We start from the raw sequence: 17,024 nt of genomic DNA, 5'->3' as shown, positions 1-17,024 counted from the left end.
AAATTTAATTAATTACAGCTAATGTGCTAATATATTTACTTTATTGTTATTGTTAATTAATAATTAATTGGTAATTAAATAATATTAATTAATTTTGGGTAAAGGAGTATTTTTAGGGTTCAGGGTCAGTTTTCAGTTTTTGGGTAAAGGGGTATTTTTGGGGTTCAGGTTCAGTTTTCAGTTTTTGGGTAAAGGGGTATTTTAAGGGTTCAGGGTCAGTTTTCAGTTTTTGGGTAAAGGGGTATTTTTTGGGTTCAGGGTCAGTTTTCAGTTTTTGGGTAAAGGGGTATTTTTAGGGTTCAGGGTCAGTTTTCAGTTTTTGGGTAAAGGGGTATTTTTAGGGTTCAGGGTCAGTTTTGGGTTTTTGGGTAAAGGGGTATTTTTAGGGTTCAGGGTCAGTTTTCAGTTTTTGGGTAAAGGGGTATTTTTAGGGTTCAGGGTCAGTTTTGGGTTTTTGGGTAAAGGGGTATTTTTAGGGTTCAGGGTCAGTTTTGGGTTTTTGGGGTACAGTCGTACAGGGTAAAAATAAAATAAATTTAAATTAAATCAATTAAATGAAATTAAAAAAATTAAAATTACATTAAATTATTACGTTTTTAATTTATTTTAAATGTATATGTATTAGTTTAAATTTTTTTATTATGTTTTAATATTTTTATTTAATATTTGTAAAATTATATGTATTTTAAAATAATTTTTTCATTATTATTAATACATTTAAAAAACGATATTTTTAATTTCGATATTTTTGTACTACGATATTAATTTTTAGATATTTTTGTACTTACCTTTATGAAGATATGACTCCGATATTTTTGATTTCGATATTTTTGTGTCGATATTTTGTATGTAGATATTTTGTCTGTTGATATTATGTAAGACATTCGCTAAAAGTGCCCCTTCTGCTTCTGGGCGCTTTCCGGCAGCTGGAACCGGATCCTTCCTGGGCCCTGGCATCTGTTAAGGCGCTGGCCCTCGAGGCCCCCTGCGGGGGCGGCCTCTGCAAAAACAATCACAGGCATTACGATAAGTATCCACGTCTGAATTGTGCACACTCCACTACTGAACTCTCTGATGACTCCTACCTTTTGTGAGTTGCCTAAAGTGGGATGTCGTCTTCAGGTAGGAAATTTGACAGTGTCCAGGGGATGCCGCAGCTTGCTGGTCACTGGAGTATTCGATTCCTGTTCCGGTAACACCAGAACCTGCTGCTTCCTGCGGCGCTGGCCACCTTGGAGGAGGGATTACCGTCTGTACCGAAGAAGCAATTTAGTAATTTCAAATTGCTCACTTCGTCTCTACAACATCCAGTTTGCCTCAGAAAAGACTAACAAGGACCCAAAGTTTCTGGCGCAAAAGGTGAGTTTATTTGCTGCACCGCCCCGCCGCCATAATGCATTTCGGCCTTCCGAAGGCCTTGATCACATGAAGGGATGCTTTGTGCTTTACCTACATTTAAAGTGCCAGTGCAACAATTACATGCAAAAACAGGTGACTATTTCATAACTATGGAAGAGTTACTGTCGTCAATTAAAATAGCATAAAACACATGATTGCACCAAATGCAGAATAAAGTTCATATAATTACGTACTTATATATGCACAGATGTCTTGGCTCTTAAAATCAATCAATATTACTTTAAATAAGAATTAATAAAAGAGTTAAAAAAATTGCCAATGCTGGAGGCCCCTTATACACAGTCCTCTGTATTCAGCAATCCATTTTGAACCTGTAAACCTGAAAACACAATGTATATTAATAACTATACAAGTGTTAAAAATGTGCTAAAAGATGTGTTAAATATGATAAAAACCATGCTTAAAAGAAAGTACTTAGCTACTTTTTATCATTGATTTTCCAAACAAGCACTCTCTCATTGTGCATAAATGGTTTGCTATTGGTTGTATACTATTGACACTAATTACGCCCTTAGTGCGCTTTCTCAATTCCTCTATATCCTACTATGATTGAGTAAAAAAGTGCATAATGTGTCACCTTATAAAATCTAAAATAGATTCCAAAAAGTACTAAATGCTACACATGTCTGGATAAGAACCATGCGAATCAGAGGCTCAAATTATTTAAATCAATGATTACATGTGTGCATAAAAGTATCTAAAACAGGGGATGTTAAACTTCAGTTAATGTGCAATTCAAAATAGGAGAAACCCCTTCTAAGCAAGTTTTCAAATTCTCACTATCATTTTTTCCGAATGGAGTTTTTGTATCAAGCTTCAGAATGTACCTGGTTTCTAAAAGACATAGTTGGGTCTCGGGGTTGCCTCCCCTCCTCAAGAGGGGATACTTTAGACAACAAAATACTTAAGATGTCCCGGGCTGCCGCCATGTGTCTCCCCGAAATATCTGGTTACGGGATAATCTGGATCACTGTTAGGTATAGCTCTTATGTGCTGGAGTATCCGCTTATGCCCAACTTAGTGCTGCCAATATAACGTAACTCACAGGGACACTCCATAAAATATACAGCGTATTCAGTCCTACATGTAAGCCTTTTCGTAATACGTACAGGGTCTGATTTAAATGGGCTTAAGTAGCATGTTTTGTTCTGAGCAAATTTACATGCTTTGCATGTGGAGCATTTGACAAATCCTTTGTGTGCGTTGAGCTAGTTACTGGTTGGTCTTAATTCTGGACTGTTCTTAAGCAACTAAGCTGTTGCTCATGGATCTTTCCTTTCTAAAGGTGAGATCAGGTTTCTTTGGTAGAGCATCTCTAAAAATAGGATCGCTGCGGACTAAGCCCCAATTTCTATTTATCATTTTCATCCAAAGTTGCTCTGTAATGAAAGCACACTTGTGTCACAGGCAACTTCAGGTAAAGTCTATATTCATTCAACAGCAAGGTAAGCACTTGATATCCAACAGCCAACAGGCGCGTTACGGAATTGCTCCCTTAATCATAGGCTTTCATGGCTGAGATTTCGCACTCCTGAAGCACACAATTTGAGTATTAGCCCTAAATTGAGCTTGCGAACACCATCCCGTTGCCTGCTGGGATACTGAGTGTACGCAATAGCCTGCATTAATCCATATAATAACTACCCTGTATGGCCAGTAAAATGCTGCCTTCCCTCATTTCTGATAAACTGTGACTCCAAAGAAGGGCATCGGTCAAATACCAAGCCTCTTGTGGAGTCCTTGGGTGGTGTGCTTTCCATGACCATAGCCGCCGTGTTTAAATTTGTCCAAAGTTGCTCTGTAATGAAAGCGCACTCATGCCACAGCCGACTTCAGGCAAAGTCTTTATTCATTCAATAGCAAGGTAAGCACTTGACATCCAACAGGCACCTGACACATTTCAGAATTGCTCGCTTAATCATAGAATTTCATGGCTGAGAATGTGCACTGCTGAAGCACACAATTTGAATATTAGCCCTGCAATTAGCTTGCATACGTCATACCGTTGTCTGCAGGGATACTGAGTGTCTTCCATAGCCTGCAATAATCCATATAATAACCACCCTGTATGGGCCGCAAGAATCTTCCTTCCCTCATTTCTGATAAACTATGACTCCAAAGAGGGGCATGGTTTGAATACCGAGCCCCTTGGCCCCACTGGAATCCTCGGGTGGTGCGCATTCCACAACCGTAGCTGCTGTGTTTGAATTCCTCCAAAGTTGCTCTGTAATGAAACCGCACCTGTTCCACACCCGACTTAACAGCAAGGTAAGCACTCGACATCCAACAGCGACCTGACGCGTTTCAGAATTGCTCCCTTAATCATAGGTTTTCATGGCTGAAAGTTTGAACTGCTGAAGAACACAATTTGAATATTAGCCCCCCAATGAGCTTGTGTACGCAATCCCGTTGCCTGCTGGGATACTAAGTTTACTCCATAGCCTGCATTAATCAATATAATAACAACCCCGTATGGCCGCATGATCCTTCCTTCTCTCATTTCTGATAAATTATGACTCCAAAGAAGGGCATCGGTTAAGTACTGAGACCTTTGGCCCCACTGGAATCCCCAGGTGGTACGCTTTACACGACCGTAGCTGCTGTGTTTAAATTTGTCCAATGTTGCTCTGTAATGAAGGAGCACTCGTGCCACAGCCAACTTCAAGCAAAGTCTTTATTCATTCAACAGCCTTGTATATATATATTACCTACTGACAGTCACTAGTAGATAGTTATAGTTAGTTAGACCCAAGTTTCCATAGGAAAAGCGTTTTTTGTTTTCCCAATAACTTTAGCGCTGGTTGGCAAATCTTCGTGAAATGTTCAGAACTAGTGGCCCGCTCCGGTCTACTCCTGTTTAGAAAGTTCCGTGGTGATTCCTCAAGCGGGGGCCAAGAAAAAAGGGGGGTCCCAAAACGCATTTTCCCCCATGTTAATTCCCATAGAGAAATTTAGACAAAGCTACAGCCCGAACTGCTTAACGGAATTACACCACATTTGGCAAAAAGGTAGGTCTTCGTTCAGAAAGAGCCCTTTTTGGTAAATGGTATAAATCAGTTCAGTAGTTTTTTAAACATTAAAGGAAAAATAACTTTATATATCTAGGTGGAGCCTAACCACACATCTCATCATGAGATCTGATTGGCTGCCAACACTTCATCCAAGAGGTGTTGGCAGCCTTCTTGGAACCAATATACATGATAGCACCTCATTGAAAAGCCTTGCAGTGAATGGAAGGCTGTGAGGGTCACCAAAAGGAGAATGTATAAAGGATGATAAGACTTTAGTTACATTATAAATCATTTGTTGAGGGTCCAATACTAATATTTGGAATGGTGGTGTGTTCTATGGTGATTTTACACTGTGAAAAATCCTTCTGCTGGGATATCATGAATCATGTTTGAGAGAAAACTATTTCCTCATACTTTTTCCACAGAGTTTTGGAAGGTCATCTTGAAGCTAAAATGAGAACATATTTTCTGTAAATTCACATTATCTTTCTCAGTCATGTGAGAATGAAGTCTGACATTCCCAGTAAAACAAGTCCATCCAACAAGAGCAGAGACTGTCAGCTAATTCCTTTGTGTTCTACTGTAGCTTCCCAGAGTGTTCTAAAGAACAACTAGAGCGCTAACAGTCTTACTTATGACAAAAGTATTGCACACCTGAAGCCATCTTAATTGGAATAGAGTGGTAACTCTTAAAACATTTAATTTAAAAAGGAACAAAATGAGGGGGTTCATTTTGTCACATAAATTATGATTAGTGCTGCAGAAAGAAAAGTTAGGGATCATTTTGACTTCTCAATTCCTCTTCTACTTTATTAAAAAATTCTGACAAGCAGACTTAAACATGCACTTTCAATACCAGCAGAAGACTTCCCTGGTGAGCAGTACCTTTACTACAGTGATCTAATCAGCAACTAGAGTACTAACATTCTGAATGTATGGCAAATGTGTGACACATCTGAATGCCTTCTTGATGGAATCAAAGTGAAAAACCGAAAGTATTCCAACACGTGGGATGCCTTCAAGGCTACAGTCAGAGGGTTTGTTATTGATTATGTGGTGGCTAAAAAGAAGCAATTTTTTACAGACTCCGCTTCTTTATTAGCTTCTATCAAATATATGAAACATGCTTATTTTCATCCAATAGCAAAGATAACTTGAAAAAGTTAGTTCAAGCTAAGTTGTCTTTTAATAAAAAAATCTACTGAGGAAGCTTCGGGTACATTACTCAAAATTAATTCTAAATTCTGTGAAGGTCGCAAGAAGGCTGGTAAGCTACTAGCTAATAATTTAAAGGTTAAGTCCCAACGTTCCAAGGTCGTCAAAATTACGGACTCTAACGGAGTAGATCATTTAAAGATGACAACATTTTAAACTGTTTAACAGATTTTTATACAACACTATGTACTCCAGAATCCTTTCCATCTGAGGCAGAGTTGAACTCTTTCTTCGAAACCCTTCCTCCTCTTTCCTCTGAACTTCCAGACTGCTCAATTTTAGAGCCAGATCTTTCTCTCTCTGAACTCAAGTCAACTCTACTCTTATTACCAAAGGACAAATCTCCTGGTCCAGACTGCTTTATTGCTGAATTTTATTCTTGATTTCCGCAGTTTTTACTCCCATATTTTGTCTCTTTTTCAATACTTCTTGTCATGTAAGGAAGCCCATGGCTCTTTTCTGGACGCAATGATATGATTAGTTCCCAAGACAGGTCAAAACCCTTCTTCTTGTGCTAACTATCATCCTATTTCTTTGATCAATCGAGATTGTAAGATTTTGTAAGATTTTTGCTAAAGTTCTTGCTCTTTGCATTAACACAGTCATTCGTGAGTTAGTGGGATATGAACAAACAGGTTTTGTTAAAGGTAGAAATATAGCAGTCAATTTCTAGAACTTTTTTAAACATCATACATCGTGCCTCCAAAAGCTGTACTCCTTATACAGCTATTACTCTAGACCAGAGGTCTTCAAACTTTTTGATGCCGAGACCCCCTTGTAAAACCTTTTTAGGGGTAAGGACCCCCTTCCGACAAAAGTTTCTAGAAACTGGTACTCCTCATCATCATCTTTTGACAACCGTAAATGCGCCTGTTAGACCTCATCACATCCATCCATCATTCATCCACCCACACTTTCACACATCCATCCATCCTTTCATCCTTCCATCCATCCATCCATCCATCCTTCATCCATCCACACTTTCATCTTTCCATCCATACATCCATCCTTAACCCCTCCACCCTTCCATCCATCCACCCATCATTCATCCACCCACCTTTTTACACATCCATCCATCATTCATCCATGCAACCTTTTATCCATCCATCATTCATCCATGCAACCTTTTATCCATCCATCCATCCATCCATCCACCCTTTCATCCTCACATCCATACATCCATCCTTCATCCATCCACCCTTTCATCCATACATCCATCCACCCACCCATTCATCCATCCATCCACCCATCATTCATCCCCCACCTTTTCACGCATCCATCCATGCATCATTCATCCATCCATGCAACCTTTTATCCATCCATCCATCCTTCATCCGTCCACCCTTTCATCCTTCCATCCATCCACCCTTTCATCCATCCATCCATCCTTCATCCGTCCATCCTTTCATCCTTACATCCATACATCTATCCTTCATCCATCTATCCTTCATCCATCTATCCTTCACCCATCCACCCTTCACCCATCCACCCTTTCATCCTTACATCCATAAATCCATCCTTCATCCACCACCCCTTCATCCTTCCGTCCATACATCCATCCTTTACCCATCCACCCTTACATCCATCCACCCATCATTCATCCACCCACCTTTTCACACATCCATCCATGCATCATTCATCCATGCAACCTTTTATCCATCCATACATCCATCCACCCTTTCATCCATCCACCCATCATTTATCCCCCCACCTTTTCACACATCCATCCATGCATCATTCATCCATGCAACCTTTTATCCATCCATACATCCATCTACCCTTTCATCCTTCCATCCATCCATCCTTTATCCATCCATCCTTGCATCCATCCATCCACCCATCATTCATCCCCCCACCTTTTCACACATCCATCATTCGTCCATGCAACCTTTTATCCATCCATATATCCATCCACCCTTCCATCCATCCATCCTTCATCAGTCCACCCTTTCATCCTTCCATCCATCCACCCTTTCATCCATCCACCCTTTAATCCATCCATTCATCCTTCATCCGTCCACCCTTTCATCCTTACATCTATCCTTCATCCATCTATCCTTCACCCATCCACCCTTTCATCCTTCCATCCATACATCCATCCTTCATCCATCCACCCTTTCATCCATCCATTCACCCATCATTCATCCACCCATCTTTTCACACATCCATCCATCCATCCATGCAACCTTTTATCCATCCATACAACCTTTTATCCATCCATACATCCTTCATCCATCTACCCTTTCATCCATCCATCCACCCTTACATCCATCCACCCTTTCATCCATCCATCCTTTCATCCATCCATCCACCCTTTCATCCATCCATCATTCATCCACCCACCTTTTCACACATCCATCCATCCTTCATCCTTACATCCATCCATCCACCCATCATTCACCTTTTCTGTGCCTCTCTCATGGGGGGGGGGGGGGGTCAGTATCTCTCTGCTCTTCTTCCCCGATAATGGGAGGGCATCTCTGTGCCTCCCTGCTGGGGACCCACAGCTCCAGGCGCGCAATACGCATTGACCTCAAAGGGCTACACTACAGCCTGCTCCCCCAGCCCCCCTCCGCCCCCCCCCCACTTCTCCTCCTCCCCCAGCTCGAAGCGGCTTCAGAGACACACACAGCGACACCCGAGTACTTGACAGGTCTTTAAAATACCTTTTACTTCTTAATGAGGCTTTGATGTTTTTCACACCTCGGTGTGAATTAGGCCTCCACCGTGAGCACCCTCGATCAGCCCACCGCCAGGAACTGCGTGCTCTGGCAGAATCTGCGACCCCCTTCCAAGGACTCCACGACCCCCCTGGGGGTCGCGCCCCACAGATTGAAGACCTCTGCTCTAGACTCTTAGAAAACTTTCAACCGTGTTCACTGGCTTTTTATGATGCATGCCCTTAAATGGCATGGGTTCGGTCCTGCTTTTTTTTCTCTCTCTTATTAATCTGTTGTATTCTTCGCCCACCACTTCAGTTTTTGTTAACAGCTCTCAATCTTCATATTTTACTCTTCAACGTCGTACCCGTCAAGGTTGCCCCTTGTCTCCTTTGCTCTTTATTCTGTCCCTGGAACCTATCCTTCATTCTCTTAGGTATTCACCTACTTTCCATGGCTTTACTCATAAATCTATTGAATTAAAGTTTACTGCTTATGCAGATGACATTCTTTTAAATGTATCTAATCCTTCTACGTCTTTGCCCACCTTGGTTGAGCTTCTATCCTCTTATGCGGCCATCTCTGGATACAAGTAAAAGTTTTCTAAATCTGAGATTCTTCCACTTAATAAATATTGTCATAGAAGTATGTTCGAGGGGATGGACTTCAAATGGAATACTAACTGCATTACCTGTTTAGGAATTAAATACTCTGCCTCTATAGCTAAAACTGGATGAGGTCTTACCTAAAATTTCCTTGATGACGGAGAAATGGTCTCCTTTATTTCTGTCTTGGTGGGGTAGGTCAGATACCTCTAAGATGATGATGTTGCCGGTAATTAACTTTTATCTTTCTATTTTGCAAGTTAGACACCCCTTAACCCGTTTGTTGCTCTTGACGGCCTGGAGCCGTCATGGTGCACAGTGGGCTTGTGCTCATGCTGGCTACAGGCCGCGGGACGCCGATCTGGGTGTTTTCACTGGGAAAGGCAGGGGAAGCCCTTCCCCTGAATCCCCCGCCCCTTCCACGTTATCAATGACATCAGCACGCGAGGCGCGCTGACGTCATTGGAGGATTCCCTTTCTTCCCAGACGCACTGGAAGCCATTTGCTTCCAGCACGTTGGGGAACAAAGAGGTAACTTTTTCCTCTGGGGAGGGGAGGATTTTAGCAAAAGAGGTCTCGGGGGAAATGAAACGGTTTTTCTTTCCCCTCATGCCTATCTTATGCATTCCTGCTGCACGATTGTGCGATCGTGCAGCAGGAATGCCCACTAGACGCCAGGGATTTTTTTGGTTGTTAAAGAGACAAGTCTTTACTGTTTGGAGGGAGCGGCCGCTTAGGCAAGGGTCAACCTCCTTTTTTTGGGCAATGTTTCATGGCTTGGTCTGCCCCCCTCGGGGGGCAGATATTGCCATTTGTTTTAAAATAGTACTGTTCATGAAACGTGAATTTACTTTATTTCACTTCATCTGGTTTCTAGATGCGAACTGAATTCTCTGCCTATTTCCTACTATACTGTACAAGGGCTCAGCTACAGGTGGTTAGTTCATGGTGCAAAGAGTAAAGCAAAAATGAAATTATTTGATACTGGGTTTTTGTAAAGCATAGGTTTCGCCCCCCACTTGGCCTTTCGGGCTTTGAGCATACACGGGTGGATGATCTGCGCTTGTGATTTCTCCAGCAGGGGCTTATCGTTGGGGACTTTTCTTCCTGAACGACCTAGCACGATGGGTGGTCTTGAGGGCGTGGGTCATCCCACTGAGGTGTTCTGTAAACGGAGAGGGGGAACCATGCGTCCTACCAGTATAATTCATGGGAATGTGAGGTGGCTTCCATGTGCACAGTATCACAGTGGGGGTTCACCTGGTCTGTAGGGTGTGGACCCAAGTCATTTCAGCTCAACTATAGGTATGTATATGGGTCTTGTGGCAATCCAACAACCTAAGTGCACGCATGGCAGTCTTTGTGAGGATCTGCTGTCGATGTGCCCCTGCACACGTTTCTGTTCACCTTGTTTTTCCTGTATCACAAGTCACCTCTGAAGGTTTCTTTCTCCACCAGAGTTGTCTCCAAGGTTCTCTTCCCAAAGGTACCTGCTTCAGTGTTCTGTGGTTCCCTAAGATAAACAGATCAAATAGATAGGGAGATAGATAAACAGACAGCTGTGCACTTAATCAGAAATAACTTAGCAAAGCAAGGCTTTTCTGTTGTTTACAACTAATGTGAGCTAACTCCTGCTGCCGGTGACAGTGGCCTAGCCAGTGTGCCTTGGGCCCAGTGCAAGGAAGTAAATTAGTCTCCTGGTAACTGTTGAACTGTGTATCCCAGTAATAATCAGGGTTTAGTGGTCCCTTCAGGGCTCCAGGTTTACTAATAAGAATGCATGCCAATGACTAGAAGAATACTTGGCTCCGCCTCTGCTGCCTTGGTTTAAATAACTGGCCCACTGGACCACCAGAATATATTTGTGGGGAGTGGCCCCTTGGGCAAGTGTCACTTCCCTTTGGGGGCTTTGTTTGTGGCTGTCTGCCCCCATGGGGGGGGGCAGATCTCGCCATTTTTGTTTGATATACTGCCCCCTAGACCACCAGGGATTTATTTGCAGGGAGTGGACCCTTGGGCAAGGTTCGCTCCCCTTTGGGGAGCATTAATTTGGCCGTTTCTGTCCCCCTGGGGGGCAGATCGGCAGATTTTTTTTGTATGGCCCCTAGGCCACCAGGGATTTATTAGTGGGGAGTGGCCACTTGGGCAAGGGTTGCTCCCCTTTGGGAGCATTTTTTGTGTCTGTCTGCCCCCATGGGGGGCATATCTCACCATTTTTTTTTATATAGGGCCCACTAGACCACCAGGGATTTATTTGTGGAGAGTGACCCTTTGGCAAGTGTCGCTCTCCTTTGGGGCAAGGTTTGTGGCTGTGTCTGGTGGACAGATCTTGCCATGTTTTTTTTTTAAATTGGGCCCACTAGACCAACAGGGATTTGTTTGTGGGGAGTGGCCCCTTGGGCAAGGGTTGCTCCCTTTTGGGGAACATTGATTCGGCGGTTACTGCCACTCTGAGGGGCAGATCAACTGATTTGTTTTTTTGTCGGGCCACTAGGCCACCAGGCTTTTTTTTATGTTGGGGAGCGGACAAGGGTCGCTCCCCTCTATGGGAGGATGATTGTTTCCATTTCCGCCCTCTATGGGAGGATGATTGTTTCCATTTCCTCCCTCTTTGGGTCATAGAATATCAGTATTTTTTAGGCCCATCTGCCCCCAAGGGGGGCAGATGCCACTAGACACCAGACTTTCTTTTAATGTTGTGTTCGGTAGTGTCCTCAAGGGCAAGGGTTGCTCCCATTTTACGGGGGTGAATATTTTTTTTATACTCTTAGGCCCACCTACCCCTTAGCTTGGCTAGTGGATTGTGTGTGGACAGGTGCATTTTTTGCATATGTGATTGTAATGTTTTTTTCTCTTTTGTATTCTCGTGCAAAGCTTTTGATTCCTGTTTAAGGTTTTGGCAGTGGTTGTTCTGCAGTTTTCCGTAGTAGCATTTTTTTTGTAAGAAAAACATTTTTGTTTACTCCAAATTAGTATCATTGTCATGCATGAATGAATTTTTTAGTAAATGGTGTCATAATGGCAGCATATTTAGTTAGTGTTTTGAGCACGAAATTCTTTGCATTGTGTTTTGCATTGTCTTATGTGTGATTTTTTTTCTCTTTCTTTTTTAGTGGGATATTGTGTATCCATGCTGTGTCTGTGCAGAGTAGGTGGTGCTGAGTCTAGCTGCTTCTGGCAAGTGAGTGGTATCGTGTTGGAGTTTATAGGTCTTTCTGATAAATTTCTGATTTTTCTTATTACTTATTTTACAAAGTGTTTGTTGTTGTTGACTTGTTTGACAAGCTACCTTTATTAATAAGCATTATGGCTAGCAGTAGAATGACTGCTCAGCAGGTGGTTGGTATGCTTCTTGAATATTCCTCTGAGCAGGATTATGAGACTGACAGTGCATCTGAGGGAGAGGAGGGAGGTGAAGATTCAGGCAGTGAGTTTTCTCTCCACATGGAATCATTGGATGGTGAAGGGACTCTTGGTGCGGATGAAGCTACTCTTGGTATGGATGAAGCTACTCTCAGTGCGGATGAAGTGCCTGTTTTAGAGGAGGATACTGCTGTGCCTATGGTGCAAGAGGCATCTGGATTACAGCCTGTGGCCGCAAGGCTTCCTACTGGAAGTGATGGACTCTGGGTTGATCCAAGCATGGTGCAGCCGGTGTTGCCTGCCTTTGGTGATGATGCAGGGTGTAGAGTGTATTGTGAATTTTTTTTGCCTATACAGTTTTTTCAGTTGTTTATGGATGATGGTTTTTAGGTGAGATTATTGAGCAGACTAATTTGTATGCTGAACAGTTTTTGAGGGACAACAGTGGCCCCACTTTAGAGCTACCTGGTGGACTTCCACAAATCTGGAAGAGATTAAGAAGTTTTTGGGTTTGACTTTATTGATGGGTTTGATAAGGAAACCGTCCATGGCTTCATAATGGTCTACCAGTCCTTTGATGGCAACAGCCATATTTCCTGCAGTTATGACTCATGATTGGTATTTACTTTGGCTCCGGATGCTGCATTTTGTTGATAATGCTTTGGCGCTACCACGAGATCACCCTGACTGTGATCGTCTTTTTAAGATTCGGCCTGTTCTTGATCACTTTGTAGATTGATTTTCAGAGATATATACTCCAGGGAAAGAAATATCTATTGATGAGTCTTTGGTCCTGTTCAAGGGCCATTTGGTTTTTAGGCAGTACATTCCTAACAAGAGGGCACGCTATGGAATTAAGCTGTATATGTTGTCTGAGAGTAGGACAGGATATGTTTTTAATTTGTAAACTGGTAGGGATTCCACTATAGACCCCTCTGGTTGTCCATCCACTTTTGGAGATTCAGAGAAAATTGAGATAGTCAATGTTTATGTCCCCTCAATACGTTTTGGGCCCTTTCCTGTTGCGGGTACTTGGGCCTCCCACACAAGTGAGGCACCATTTTTATCAGGAGATCCGGGGGAATGCTGGGTGCTCGGAAATTTGTTTTAGCCCGGTGACACATTTTCACACAAAAATGTGTGAAAAAAGGGATTTTTTCCAGCTAAATTTGAGGTTTGCCGGTGATTCCAGGTAAGGAAACGTTGGGGGATCTACGCAAGACATACCTCCCTGGAATTCCCTGGGTGTCTAGTTTTCAAAATGTGTGGGTTTGGTAGTTTTCCCTATGGGGCCACTGAGCACCTGGCCAAAAACCCAGGATACCCCCTTTGCAAAACCAGGTAGTTTTGACATAGGCAAATTTGATGCTGCCTCAATACGTTTTGGGCCCTTGCCTGTCGCAGGTACTTGGGCCTCCCACACGAGTGGGGGACCATTTTTATCTGGAGACCTGGGGGAACACTGGGTGGTAGGAAATTTTGTGTCAGCTCAGTGATGCTACAACTTTCCCACACAAAAATGTGTAAAAAAAGTGATTTTTTCAGCTAAAATTGAGGTTTGCAGGGGATTCTGGGTAAGGAAACGTTAGGTGATCCATGCAAGCTATACCTCCTTGGAATCCCCCAGGTGTCTAGTCTTCAGAAATGTGTGGGTTTGGTAGATTTCCATAGATGGCCGCCGAGCAAGCGGCCAAAAACCCAGGGGACCCCCTTGCAAAACCAGGTTGTTTTGTGATAGGCAATTTTGATGTCGCCTCACTATGCGTGAGGCACCATTTTTATTGGGAGACCCGGGGAAATGCTAAGTGGTAGGAAATTTGTGTCAGCCGGTGATGCCACATCTTTCCCACACAAAATTGTGTGAAAAAAGTGATTGTTTCAGCTACAATTGAGGTTTGCATGGGATTCTGGGTAAGGAAACGTTGGTCCGCTACCTGGATCGGAGTGAATCAGTGTGGGGGCTATGTATTGGCTTACGATACTAAGAATGGACACTGCACTTGAAAACTAAATGGGAAAGATTTGCGAATTTGAAGACTCCTCAAGACTAAGTGATTTGCTACAAGATTAGCACAAGACCAGATACTTCGCACAATTTACTATTCAGCAGTATAATTTCTGCAATTATTTGTAACACTGATTATCCAGAGTCTTTTACCTTGATTGCGTCAGCCTGGCCGGGTTGGAATTATCACCGGCTTAGCGATTACCCGGACTGATTTTTTGTTTCACAGCCCTGAAGTCCCAGAGCAATTCTCCTTAAAGTGACGAAAAACCTGTCGGCTGGTTTGTTCTACGTGCATTTATTTTGACAAGAAATTAAAAGATTGAACTTCCTACTCACATCACTACAAAACTGTTCCTTCCATCTCAACAAGATTTTTTTGCTTCTCTTTACACTATTGTTCACATTGACTTGATTCCCTCAAATGTGTGCCTAGGCGTTTGCTTCACGTCGCATTTTGTACCATTTCCTGTCATGGGCGCTAGGCCTACCCACACAAGTGAGGTACCATTTTTCTCAGAAGACTTTGAAGGAGGAGGGGTGGGTAGAAATGTGTGGATCCATGCAAATTCCAGAACTTTCCACCACAGAAATGTGAGGAAAATGATGTTATTAGGTAATTGTTTAGGTTTGCAAGGGATTCTGGGTAACAGAACCTGGTGAGAGGCAGTCGAGTCACCCCATCCTGGATTCCCCTGGTTGTCTCATTTTTAGAAATTGTATAGTTTTGCAAGGTTTCCCTAGGTGCCAGTAGATCTAGGGTTCAAAAACTACAGATAGGCACTTTGCCAAAAAACAGTTTATTTTCACTGTGAAATGGTGGTGTGTCCAAGATGCGTTTTGCGCCATTTCCTGTCACGGGCATTAAGTCTACCCACGCAAGTGAGGCACCATATTTCTCAGAAGACTTTGGGAAATGCGGGGAGGGTGGAAATTTGTCGATCCACACCAATTCCAGACCTTTCCACAACAGAAATGTGTTTTTTTGGCCAGTTTTTTAGGTTTGGAACAGATTCTGGGTAACATAACCTGGTGATAGCCAGTCAAGTCACCCCATTCTGTGTTTACCTTGGTGTCTAGTTTTAAAAAATGTATAGGTTTGCTAGATTTCCCTAGGTACCAGCAGAGCTACGGTTCGAAAACTAGAGCTAGGCACTTTGCAAAAAAAGGGACAGGAGACCTAGGGAAATTCAGATTTGTAAAGCAACTGTTGACTATCAATGCATTACTGCCTTCCAAATGAAAGACAATGTGTAAAAATGAAGTCATTTCGAAAAATTACTGATAAATCTGATGCTAGTATGAGTGTTCCCAATTTCCAAAATGTGTAAATATCTACTGTTTCTACACTCTATATTTTGTTCCCATTTCAGAAATACATAAGTGTCTTTCATACCAATTTTTCCATGTATACATTTTCCAGTGTAATTGCTATATACCCACTACATAACAAAAAACCATTGCAAGTCACTTCTCAGTTTTTGGCTCTGGGTCCGTCGGGTTCTTGGTGAACCTACCAGTCCTATATATCCCAACACCAGTAAAGTCCTGCGGATGTAACGGTATATTGCTTTCAAAGAGCTGTCATAATTAAAAGAAGTTACAGGTGAAAACGTTGACACAAAAGGCTGATTTTTTCAAATAATTTTCAATTTTTCCCATATTTAACTGTTAGTTTCCATAAAGAAACCTTGAAGTATCTAAAGAAATGACCCCTTGCTGGATACAGAATGTTATCTACTTTTCGAAAATGTATAGTTTTCCAGGACCCATTATTGCTGTCATACCCATTTCTACCATTAGCAGGAAGGAGGTTGAAAGCACAAAAAATAGCAAAAATAGACTATGTCCCAGAAAAATGCCAAAACTGTGTAAAAATGTTGATTTTCTGACAAAAATGCTGATTTCAGCCCCACAAACCCTTTTTTGATAACATTTGCAAGGAAAAGCCCAGACACTTTCATTTGCTGCACTTTCCCAATTTCCCATTTTTCCCAAAAAAGCAAACATTTAGCTGTATTTTGGCTAATTTCTGGGTCCCCTCCAGGGAAATCCACAAATCCTGGGTACCTTTAGAATCCCCATTATGTTGGAAGAAAAGGACGCAAATTTGGCGTGGATACCTTATGTTGTCAAAATGTTACAGGGGCCTTAGCACGAACTACCCCAAATAGCCCAAAAAAGGCTTAGCACAGGGGGGAAAAGGCCTAGCAGCAAAGGGGTTAAAATTCTTCAAAAACAAACCTTAACAGTATTATGAGTAAATTCCTTTAGAACAACCAGAAATCTTGTATCTCTCTTTCTGTTCTCTCCACCCCTAAAGATAGAGATGGAGTTAATTTTCCTAATGTTTGCCAATATCATTCCACATTCTTACTTCGTCAAATTATGCCCCATTTCTCATCAATCGACAAGCCTCCCCTGTCAGTATGGCACAAATTAGAGGAATCCATTATTTATCCTTTCCCCTTCTCCTCGTTAGATAATTTTGTTCATCCTCCCCGCTCCTTTAAATCCCCTACTAGTTCATATCTTATATCTATTCTTCACCCCATACAAAGTAAATCACGTTCTCCGTTTCATTTGTTTTTAAACTCTTCTATCTGGCACAACAAATCTGTTAAGCTTTACAATCGTACCATTTTCTGGAAAGAATGGATTACCAAAGGTGTGTTACAGGTTAAACACTTATTGCATAATGAGCAGTTTTTATCTCTCCAGGAATTTCAGTCGAAATTCAACATTC

This window comes from Lissotriton vulgaris, chromosome 1_1 (assembly GCF_964263255.1).
Source record: "Lissotriton vulgaris chromosome 1_1, aLisVul1.2, whole genome shotgun sequence".
Lineage (NCBI taxonomy): Eukaryota > Metazoa > Chordata > Amphibia > Caudata > Salamandridae > Lissotriton > Lissotriton vulgaris.
The sequence above is the reverse complement of the archived record's forward strand: the minus strand, read 5'-3'. Positions refer to the sequence as shown.